The sequence below is a fragment of the Thamnophis sirtalis genome, unplaced genomic scaffold, assembly GCF_051295495.1.
Source record: "Thamnophis sirtalis isolate CommonGarterSnake01/CBP01778 unplaced genomic scaffold, rThaSir2_p1.2 scaffold_7, whole genome shotgun sequence".
Classification (NCBI taxonomy): domain Eukaryota; kingdom Metazoa; phylum Chordata; class Lepidosauria; order Squamata; family Natricidae; genus Thamnophis; species Thamnophis sirtalis.
In genome coordinates, this window is record NW_028261387.1 from 50,982,770 (window position 1) to 50,995,153 (window position 12,384).

At 44.9% G+C, this 12,384-nt stretch overlaps 1 protein-coding gene across 5 annotated transcripts in view; it reads left to right on the plus strand.

Annotated features, from left to right (window-relative positions):
• Nucleotides 1-12,384, plus strand: part of ATP2B4 (ATPase plasma membrane Ca2+ transporting 4) — a 157,644-nt gene that overhangs the window by 88,378 nt on the left and 56,882 nt on the right. The window lies entirely within an intron of this gene.

Consider the following 12,384-nt stretch of genomic DNA (forward strand, 5'->3'; position numbering starts at 1 on the left):
GAGGCAGTAATTGCTGCAAAAGGGACCCAAACCAAGTTCTGAGTACATATGCATGCTTATACTTTTCAGAGGTCCGATATTGTTCTATGTACAATCCTTGTTTTATTGATTGCATGTAGTATTCTAATTTTCTATCATTGTGGATTTGGGGTTTTCATGAGCTGTAAGCCATAATCATCACAATTATGACAAATCGCGGCTTGAACTATCTTGCTTTGCATGTAATGAGTCTATCTCATATATTAGTTTCACCTTTTAAGTTGCATTACTGAAATAAATGAACTTTTGCACGATATTCTAATTTTTCGTGTTTCACCTGTAGAATTAAAATGATGTTATTTGGGAACTAATAAAATCATTAACAAACTAAACCTCATAAGGGAAAACACTGCTAACCATTTCTCTCTTGAAGCTGTCTTGCTTTCCCCAAAATGTACCTTCTTCCCAACTCCTCTACTTATTTCATATGCATGGTCCTCTCCCTTAGACCATTATTATTATTCCACTGTTTTAAAAAAGTCATGAAACTTAGTTTTTATATATGATAACCACAGCAAGATTAATATATGCAGAATGATGGAATGATCTGGCAATACTCAATGGAGATATGGTTGTTAAAATGATGGGACCTGTTAAGGTGATCAAGTTGACCTATTTGGTTAGAAAAAAGACATTTATTGCGGACTGGAACCCCCATATGACTTTTAGGATAAAAGAAAAAAATGAATTTATGATGTATGATTTTGATGATTAAAAAGGATAGATCAGCATTCCCCAATCTTTCTGATTTGGCAGTCCAGCACAGTGGGGGAGGGAAGAGAGGATGGTTTTGTGTGAGGAGCAGGTGCACACGAACAGCTTAATTTGTGTGAGTGGCAGGCGCAACCCCCCCACTGCAAGCAAGAATGGGGCTGCAAGCACCAGTGGCCACCGCTCACGCAGATGGGGCTACGAGCATCAGCGCCCGCCACTTGTGTGAGTTGGGCTGTCCACACGAACTGTCCCAATGCTCATGCAGCCCAGTTGCAAATAGGGCATGGCCTCGTAGTGTGCCATGACCCACAGGTTGGTGATCCCTGGGATAGATTATAGATAGTAGCCACAATGTAAGTTTAGAGAATATAAATCTATAGTTGTACTTAACTGCTATAAAATACTCAAAAGCCACTTCCTTTTTTCTATTTTTTACTTTTTTTCTTTTTGCACTATAGCTTTCTCTTTTATTTCCTTCTTTTTCTTTCTTTATTTTACTTTGCTTTAATTTTTTAGATAGATGGATGGACAGACGGACAGACAGACAGATATCTGTCTTTTTTGCAATATCTCTCTAATGTTTTCTCTGTTGATGCCTTGCAGGATTCCAAATCCAAAGCCATGGATTGTTAGTGCAGGTTACTGAATACGTTGCTAGCAATGTTTATTCCACACAATTCATAATAGGATTAATGTCATTGTTCCAGTTGTTATTCTCCCCTTTGTGTTGGTTTCTGCTTGTTTCTACAACCAGATAGGTAGACTACAAGCAACTGCACTCTAAATAACATAAACCATTATAAAAATAATAAATAAAAAAATGGAAGTAAGCGCTTCTGAAGTCTTCAGGGACAAGCATGAATACATCCGCTTCATAGTCACCATAATGAAAGTTACAGTGATTAGCAAAGGTAACCTCACCATAGGCTGTGCTTCCTGCCAGCGTTTGGCATACAGGCCAGGAATTATACTAGTTCAATACATTTAGAAGGTGTCTGTTTGAGATGGTGGTGGTATTTTTGCATTGCTTGACTCCTAGCCTGAAGCCCAACCATCATCAGTGTACATGCAGATGCTCCCTTGATGAATTCCAAGCTTCATGAAACACCTGAGTCTTTAAAGCCTTTTTTTATTCATTTTAAAAATGAATGGACAATTAGTATGCTGTAAAAACTTAAAGGATTTATGCACTGTGTATTTACTCTGAAGTCATTCTTGGGGGGAGAGATAAGAACTACAGTCCAGTGCTTTGGCTGGATCTTTGTCTCACTGTTCAGTCAAAAGACAGAAGGAAACTGACATCGATAATGTCATTCCGTACACTGGATAATGTATATGGAGATTCTCAGTCATCCAGGTTTTAAGACGTTTGGCTTGTTATTCAAAATAATGCACCCTCCAGTCAGAACTGAAGAAGCTTCTTGGATGAGAAGCAAAATATCTTCAAAGAAAAATAAGAAAGTCCAGTTGCCTCTTCAAAAAGCCACTTTAGGACTTACACTGGATAATTAACTGGCATAGAGAACAGCCAGCATTGTGGATCTGAGAGAAATGTGTGTGTGTGTGTGTGTGAGAAAGAGAGACAAAGAGAAGGAGAGAACCTCTAGCATACATTTATATTAAATACTTTTAGAACCCAGGGTTTGTGCCTCACAGACTTACAGGTGTTTTCTGTATTTCTGTTTTTATTTCATGAGATAAACGTTCACCAAGTTATCTTTGTGAAGAAACTTTTATTGGATACAAGCAAAAGGTTGTGAGCAGACAGTGGTAGAACCTGTTTTTGTATCTTAGCAGCAAAATGCATATAGATTACCTCCAGTGGGAATCCTCCTCCCTCCCCATTCTTACATAAGAAGTCATGTTATTGAGCTAAATCATCATTCTACAAACTTGGAATTATGTAGTATAATAAGAATGTTCAATTCCCAGATTTATCAGCAGTAGCATATTAGCTAGGGAATTCTGGGAGTTGAAATCTGGAAGGCTTACAGATTGAGAAAAAGCTATGTTGAGTAGCTTAAATAGGAATATACAAGTTTGTATCCTCCCAAAGATTTGAATCCTAAACTGCAGGCTCAATACCATTGAATTGAGAGTGCTTGAAAATAGAAAGCAGACAATCTTCCTGTAGAGTTTGCAAATGCTAATTCCAAGGTTATTTGTTATTGTTATACAAAACTATTGGATTATTCTTGCTGAGAAGGGAATTAAAGTAAAAGAGGAAAGATTGGCCCTATAAAGTCCTTTTGCAATATGACTCGATATATCCGTTAAAGTAAATGGAGAGAAAGAGAGTTTTGAGAGACTATATGACTTCACTGAACATGTTTCAACCTATTAGAAAAAGAAGGGAATGACAAGGCAAGACTGGGCTTGCCTTGCTTATGTTTATATGAATATAGCCCCAGAGAAGTTTACAAACAAATCTTTCATTCCAAATATTATGATGTTTCATCCTCTTTCCTCATCTGCTTCCAATCATCCTTGTTTTCTCAATGCTGCTAGATTTATTATTTTCCAATAAGAAAAAGAAAGTAAAAATAATAAGTAACCCCTGAAGTGATTCTTGTTAATAACATATAAGCTTAGGGACATGGAGAGTGGAAGCAAAGAAATGATTCCTCTGTCAGAAAATGCCTTCAAGAGAACAGAAGAGTGCTGCTGTCAAGTCCAGCATTTTTAGTCAAGTCCAGCATTCTGTTTCCATGGTAGCCAACCAGATGTTCATAAGAAGCTCACAGGAAGACAGGAGTGCAATAGCACTTTTTCCCATACATGCTTCCATAATTACTATTGCCTCTGGTGCTGAGACAATACATAGGCGTCATAATAGCCATAAGCAAACTTGTATAATCTTTTTTAGGGGAGGCAGAGTTAGAGGCTTCCTAAACCATGTATTAGACTATTCCATAGTTTCATGCTTTAGGAGAGCGTTTACCTTCCTTGAAGATTGCTACTCTGCCTCAGGGCCCTGGCAATGTCTTCTGATGGTTTAGTATCATAGTAAGTCTTTTTTGTAAATTCAGCATCTTTGTGCCTGCTTCACCCTTAGAATCCCGAAACACTGGGAAACATTCAATTTTTCCTTAAAAGAGCTTGCTTTGGATTAAAAGCAGAAATGTATTTTTCTCTCTCTCTCTGTATGTGTGTGTGTGTGTGTGTGTGTGTGTGTGTGTGTGTGTGTTTTGAGTCCAGCAGTTTTTAATAACTCAAGAAGGTTCTTCCTTCTCTTGCCCCTTCATGCATTGTGAGTGGGGGGGGGGTGATGTGGATCTCTGAGGAAAGTTTGACAAGTCTCCTGAATTTGTGTGGCTGTTGGGAATCCAGAGGCGTATTCCATCTATCACAGAAACTGACATGCAGGTGGTTGCTATGCAGAACCACTATTCTGACCTTTTCTGCCTGAGCAAGGCATTATGAGAGCTGCCAGGAATCAGGCTCTTGAATGTTTTAAGGATCAGTTCAAAGTTTTCATTGTTCTGACAGCAGAAAGTTGCAGTGATGACCTTGAGAGATCGAAACTTGTACAGCTTTAAGCTGCAGGGGGCTTGGTGGATAGAGCTGTGGATAAGTATGAATTGAGTATGTGTTGCCTTTTTTTTCTGCCAAGGTTTTTGTTTTCTTATCCCTGAACAAATCCATATACTATCTTGAGAAATATCAGTTCTGCCCAGAGGTATTTGAGTATTCATTAAAATTAGTTTGCTTGGTCTTCATAAATAAAAGCCACAGTGGTATATAATAATTAGTTTGTTGAGCTAGGATCATGGAAATTTAAAACTTAGTCTATCAAACAAAATTGTTGGACAGATGAATTACTGAGCTCATCATCCTGAAGAAGACTAAAATCTTTTTGTTTGTAGATTTTTGGGGTGGCAGTAAAATACTAAAGAAAAAAATATGGAATGTTATTTCTGAAGAAAACTCAGAACAAACCAGTTCTTTGAAACTGTCATTTCATTATAGTGAAATTACTTCAAAATATGGGTTGATTATAAAAAATTACAATGAAATCCTGATATCTAACCTCACATCCCACCCCGCCTTCACTTTTTGTTTGTGCATCATATTGGAAATGGTTTTATTTTGATGACATTCTACTAGGAAAACCAAAGAGAAAAAATTCCTGCGTGAAATGCTTTCAGCCGTAAGTCAAAGGACAGTATGAAAGCCAGTATTGTATGGAACTTTTAGTAATGTTTATTTCTAAAATGTTTCAGAGATTAGAAGAGTAGTGAATAGTTTGGAAGAAATATTTTTAGACTTCCTAAAGTTCCCAGTGACAAACTCACAAGTCTCTCAACTAGCCCGCGGCTATTGGGAGAGATTTTTGAGGCTTTTGTCTCTGGAGCTTGGTGGCAGAGAGCTCTCCGGCAAACAACGCCTCATGGCAACGGCCGTTGGAGACACCGCTCTGCGCTGCTACATCTGCTGGGCTATGCGCCCCCCTTGTGCCGCAACCGCTCCAGCCGCATCCAAAAGCCGCCAAGGACCGCCAGCAGCCCAGAGCAGCCGCCAGCAGCACCGCTGCCGGGAAGCGCTGCACGCCGCCACTGCACGCTGCTGCCGTTCCTCAGCGCTCCCGCCCATCGGAAGGCTGCAGCTGCTCCTCTTGGGCTCCGCAGCCTCCCCGCAGGGCCTTCGCCGCCCTCACTTGCCTTGCGGTCTCGGCTACCTCATGGCGCCTGGACAATAGGCTCGGTAGCCTCAGTGGCCATTTTGTTTTGGCACGAAAATCTCCGGTGGCCAATTTGAAGTTCAACAAGTCATGAGTACAGGCCATGGCCTCTTCTCCTGCCCCTGAGCCACAATTGCCTCTATCTACCAAAGAGACCCCTTTTGCTGGGACCTGCAAACACAAACCAGCCCCAGAAACATCCCCCACGGAACCCTCGTCAAAGGCTCCCAAGGAGTCACAGAAGAATAATACCAAGCCACAGGCCAGGGATAGTGCCACCCAGGCTCCTCCCTGCAAGGCCAGGGCCAAGGCTAATCACACTGAATCCCATCTTTTTCATCCCCAAAGGGCTTCTCAGACCAGTCCTCCACCTGACTTGTCCTCTGAGTCGGAGGATGATCTCTCTCCTGCAGCTTCCATCATTCTGCTGGAGCAGTGTTTTTCAACCACTGTGCCGCGGCACACTAGTGTGCCGTGACATAGTGTAAGGTGTGCTGTGGGAAAAACACTTTATATATAGTCAATATAGGCACAGAGTTAATTTTTTTTTAACATTTTCTAATGGTGGTGTGCCTCGTGATTTTTTTCATGAAAAAAGTGTGCCTTTGCACAAAAAGGTTGAAAAACACTGTGCTGGAGGATGCCAGGGGCCCAGGTGACTTCGCCTGCAGTGGGGATGAATCTGAGGGGGGCAGGAGCATCACTCCAGATGAAGATCCCCTCTATCGGGGGGGATTCCCCTCCCCCCACCACTGCCGCCACCGCTCTTACTCTCCTGGTATGGCAGACATAATTTCTGAGGCCATTGAATGCGGCATAGCAGCGGCCCTTAAACACAGATCTTCTAACCACTCTAGCCTTCACAGGACTGCTTCTTCCTTGGGTTCCAGGCACTGGGATGGTGATCTCTCGGCTTCATCATTGCATGAGCTCCCTGGCACTTCCAACCAGCCTTCGGTTTTTGGCGAAGAAGAATGCCCGGCAAGGGATTCAGATCTCTCGGAAGACGAGGGACTTCCTCCTGATCCCCCCTGCATTTGTCGGTTTGTTCAAACCTGCTGTCTTTCGTTCTCTCCTTTTTAAGGCCAGAAAAATCACTGGCATCCCTTCTCTTAAAGCACCTCAAGGGACAGAGACTGACAAGATAGATACTTCATCCAGCCTAAGGTCGAAAAGGAGGTGATTCAGTCACCCAGACTATTCATAGATGTGGTCCAGAACCAGTGGGCATCACCAGGTACAGGTCCTCTCCCCAATAATTGGCCTTTCTTCCCCCAACACTGCCTCAGCAGCTCCTGAGGAGGCTCTTCGCCCCGAGGACAAGAGAAAAGAGCAAACGCTAGTCAGTCACCAGGTCTTGGCTTGGGCCATTAGTGCGGGTACCTCTGCCTCCTTCTTTAGTTGCTCTGCCCTCTTATGGCTGAGGCAACTCCAGGCTAGGCTCCCAGCCGGGAATTCCAGGGCTCGCAGGAACATTAACAAAATAAAAGCGGCCCTAGAATACACAGCAGATGCTTTCTTGGGCGCGGCTAGGTTTGCATCCAAGGCCATGGCATCCTCCATTTCCATCGGTCGTCTGCTTTGGCTAAAGCAGTGGCAGGCAGAAGCCCGGGCCAAGTAGTTTCCTCCTCTCCCTATTCTTCATCCTTTCTCTTCGGAGCCCCATTGGACCCCCTATTGGTGGAGTCCAAGGATAAGCAGAAGGTCTTGCAGCCGACCACTAAGAAGCAGGAGGGCCGAAGCCAATCCTTTTATCGCAGACAGCACTTTTGGGGTCAGGACGGGGGTTCCTCCAACTCCCGTCCACAGGGTCAGGCTCCTCCCAGACAGGGCCCCTTCTTTAATAACAGGTCAGGCAGAAACAGCCAGAGATTCCAGCCCAGAAAGTCATTCAGGGACACTACCAACCAATCCTTCAAGAGGCAGAAGTGACTGCCTGAAAGATCTCCCCATAGGGGGTCGGCTGTTGACCTTTGCAATTGTTGGGACAACATCACCAACGACACATGGGTCAGGGCCACAATCAGATTTGGCCTTCTCTTGGATTTACGCTCCAGCTCTCCAAACCACTTTCCCCCTTTTCCAGGGATCCTCAAAAGAGGCTCCTAGTGGAGCAGGCCATCCATCACCTGCTCCTCATACGGGCCATTCAACCTCCAGGCCAGGTGGGATGGGGGTTCTACTCTCATCTCTTTATCGTGCCAAAGTCTTCGGGGGGCTGGAGAGCAGTCCTCGATCTCAAATTCTTGAATAGGTTCATCAGGTACAGGAAGTTCAAAATGCACTCTCTCTTGTCAATTCTAAAGAGTGTGGGCAGGCACGATCTCCTAACCTCAGTGGACCCCACGGAGGTTTACCTCCATGTACCCATTCACAAGCAACACAGACGATTTCTCCGATTCGTCTATGCGGGCCGTCACTTCCAGTATTGCGCCCTTCCCTTCAGGCTATCATCAGCCCCAAGGGTCTTCACCAAGATCCTGTCAGTTGTAGCAGCTCACCTCCGTGCCAAGCCCATTCGGATCTTTTGTTACTTGGACGACATCCTCCTGTTGTCTAGGTCATGCACCCAGGCCCTGTGGGATCTACAAGACACCTTGCAGGAACTTCAGGAGGTGGGGTTCTCCATCAATCAGGAGAAAAGCCATCTGACCCCTACCTCTTGTCTAGTCCACTTGGGGGCTCTCATCGACTCCACCCAGGGGAAAGTCTTCCTGTCTCGGGAGAGACAGCTCAGCCTCGGGGAATTAGCCTTAGAGGTACAAAGGAAGCGGCAACCCCCCCCCCCACTTCTCTAGCTGTCTCAACTGCTGGAGAAGATGGTCTCTTGTTTCTCCATCATTTCTTGGGCGCGGTTTTACAGTCGTTCTCTCCAATGGTTTCTTCTGCCATTCCAAAAGACCAACAGCAGCTGTTCCCCAGCAACAGTCAGGTCCTTCTGTCTCTGGATTGGTGGATCTCCCCAGCCATCTCTCAGGGATCCCTTTTCAGGGAACCTCCTTGCCTCGTAGTCATGACACGAGCCTGACGGGTTGGGGCACTCATCTGGAGGATCAGATAGCTCAGGGTCTCTGGTCCGACTCCGACCTCTCCCACAGTATGAATTGGCTAGAATTGAGGGCCATTTCCTTCAGTTCCAATCTTCAGTTCGCAACACACATGTGCTCATTCGGACAGACATCATGACAGCCAGGGCGCATGTCAACCGCCAGGGGGGACGAGAGCTGTTTCTCTCATGGAGTCCGCCTTTCACCTAGGGATCTGGAAGCCAACTTTCTCTCTCTCCATGCTGAACACATCTCGGGCTTCAACAACTCCAGGGCGGACTGGTTGAGCTGTACAACAATCAACCCTGCGGAGTGGACCCTCAACCATCGCATCTTCAAACAGCTGTCGACCAGGTACGGGACCCCAGCCCTAGATCTCTTCGCAACAGCATCCAACAAACATCTGCCCAAGTATCTGTCTCACTACACGACACTACACGGAAGAGATGGATGCCTTGAAGTGCAGGTGGCCCCGCGGTCTCCTGTACGCCTTCCCTCCCTCCCCCCTGATACAGAAGGTCATTCAGAAAATGATAAGTGGATCCAGAGTGGTGTCTTCCCCAATACCGTCCCTTCTTCATCAGGGTTCCATCCAACACCCCGACCTATCTTGGCTCCGCCTAACCGCATGGAGGCTGAGCAGGAGGTCTTGAGGGTGACTAACCTTTCTGAGACTTTAATCCAAACCATTCAGGCTTCCCAAACGCCCAGCCACTCATAGGATCTACGAACCTACTGCCACCGGTAGCCTCCCACCATCCAGTGCGATCCCACAGAGTTGGCCTCCTCAGAGTGCCGTCAGCCAGACAGTGTCGGCTAGCGACCCCCAGGGGGAGAGCCTTCTCTGTGGGAGCGGCTTTCCTCTGGAATGAGCTGCTCCCGGAGCTTCGTATAATCCCTGACCTCCGGTCCTTCCGACGCGCCCTAAAAAGTTGGTTTTTCCAGCAAGCCAGCCTGACCTGAACAAAACAAAATAAATTATTGATCATTGTTAATTTTAATCGAATTTTTTAAAAAATGTTATTGTTAATCCGAATTGGATTTGTTTGGGATATTCTATTTAATTCTTTTTAACTTTTGTAATATGTGTTTTTTTTAATGTTGTATGCCACCCTGAGTCCTTGGGAGAAGGGCGGCATATAAATCCAATAAACCAAACCAAACCAATCAACATGGCAGACTTTCAGCACATGGTGGCTCTCTAAAGTTGTCTCTCCCCTGGAGGCTTCGGTTTCCCAGGTTTTGGAGTTCCTGCAACAGGGACTAAACAAAGGGCTTATGCCTAACACCTTGCGGAGGCAGGTTTCGGTTCTGTCCTTGGTTCTCTCTCTTCACCGAAATGAGCCTCTCTGTAGTTTGTAGTTTTTGTAGTTTTATTAGAATTTGTAGGCCGCCCTTTTCCCTGAGGGGACTCAGGGCGGCTCACATAAAACTAGGAAGGGGGGGATACAGACAACAAAATAGAGACATATACTAAAAATAGTAGGCAACATCCATACAACATTCGGGAGGGGCAACTATCCTTATCCCCAGGCCTGACGGGCGAGCCAGTTCTTCAGGGCTGTGCGGAAGGCTTGGACGGTGGAGAGGGTACGAATCTCCACAGGGAGCTCGTTCCAAAGGGCCGGGGCTACTGCTGAGAAGGCCCTCCTCCTTGTGGTTGCCAGCCGACACTGGCTGGCCGATGGAATACGGAGGAGGCCTAATCTATGTGATCTTATTGGTCGCAGGGATGTAATTGCCACTCTCATGTATGATGCTTCATTAAGGGCATGTCTAACCTCTGCCCTCCTGTCATCCACCGCTTCCCCTCGTGGGATCTCACCAGGGTCCTAGACTCCCCCACTGGACCACCATTCGAGCCTCTTAGGTCGGCCTCCCTGCATCACCTCACATTGAAGACAACCTTCTTGGTGGCTATCACGTCGGCACGACGCATCTCAGAATTGGCAGCTCTTTCCATCCATTCTGACCTGTGTGCCTTTCACTTAGACCGTGTGGTCCTTTGGATTGATCCCACCTTTGTCCCCTAGGTCAATTCGGCCTTTCATCGGTCCCTGGACCTCACCCTACCAAACTTTTGCCCTAATCCCTCTAATAGTCTCGAGCGCAAATGGCACAAGTTAGACATCAGAAGGGCTCTTAAGATCTATATTGCCAAGACGACCGTCTTCAGACGCACTGAGGCGCTCTTCATCTCTTTCCATTCCACATATAGGGGGCTAAAGGCTTCACCATTGATGGTTGGGCGCTGGATCCGATCAGCTATAACCAGGGCTTACGTGGCAAACCACCTCTCCCCTCCATTCAACATCAGGGCGCATTCCACATGAAGCGCAGCTACATCTGCAGCATGAACAAGGCAGGCCTCTGTGGAAGAGATCTGCAAGGTGGCCACTTAGGTGACCCCTAATTCTTTTATCTGCCATTATAAGATGGACAGATACACATCGGCGGATGCGGCATTTGGACGGTGAATCCTCCAGCAAGTTCTCCCTTCTTCAAGCTCCTAGCCCAGTCTCAATCCCCCCCAGGGACAAGCCCAGCTCTGATACGTCCCATGCTTGACCGCTGTCTCCATCAACGTTGTTGGTTCTTACCTGATATGCCCCTGCTCTAGGCAGGTGGAGACAGCGGTTATCCCCACCCTTGGATCCTGGCCTAGTGACGGTGGGCATTATGGAGCTAAGGGGGGAATTTTGTTTTATTTTTTTCGGAGGATTGAAAGCAGTCAACTAATGCTCAGTAGCCTACTTATCTCCTTCATCACAAAAGTGGGAGGACACTCCCCTGAGGCAATGACATCACTTTGGTAGACTCAGTTCTATTGGTTACTGACTGAGTTAACCCATGCATGACCGCTGTCTCCACCTGCCTAGAGAAGGGCATATCAGGTAAGAACCAACGCCCCATTCTCAATCTGGTTATATAAATGTAGCAAAATAAATAATTGCAAGTTTTGAATGTATGTTAGCTTACTATATAGCACATAAATGCAGATTGTCCAATTTCAAAAATGTATAGGTTGGTGGTAAGTGTTTATAATATTGCTTGACCAAATAAGGTGATGAAATTTGAAGAGGGACAGGAGTTGTTTTACCCTTTGGCTGTTCCCATTCTTTCATTATATGCTGAAGAAAGTTTTTCATGTTTATTTGGTGGCCATGAAATTGGCTGACTTTACATGCAGTTCTATCAACTTTTCCCTGTACCTTGCTGATGAACTAGAGTGAGCATCCAACTTTATACAAAGCCAGTCACTGTTTACCTTCAAATGTGACAATTTATTGTCTCCATTTCACCCTACCCCCATATTCCATACTAGACCATAATATCATTTGCCTATGGTACAGTATGGGAATCAGCTAACTTTTGGGATGGCATTGCTCTTCTGATGAAGTCGTCTATGAATCATAAAAGAAAGAAAAATGCAGACCTTTTCTGACACAGATATATAAAGTTATAAAAGTCAGGGATGAATTTTGGGGATCTCATAATCTTTACATAGACAACTCTCAACATTGTATATAAATGCTTTCATCTAAATATATCATTTTTGGTGTAATTTGCTTTTTTTGACTCACAAAACCATAAATAAATATGAGCATATCCCATTATAGCTTATCACGATGTGAGAATTTTCAGTATAGTGATTTGATCACCTGTGTTATTGTTTTGAGCATAATTTGAGGAAAAGCAGCCATTTATTTAAATAAAATGTATGTGGGTTGCCCATCTAACAAGTGATCTTGGGCAGCAAATAAAATTAAATTAGACTGTGTTGGCATTTCTCTGATTTTTATGAACTGCTTTGATAACATTGTGAGATACTATTCAATAAAAATACAGAGTAAGCCCTATTATAGGCAGCTGTTTCTATCCCTCAAGCAGTCAAAATATCAA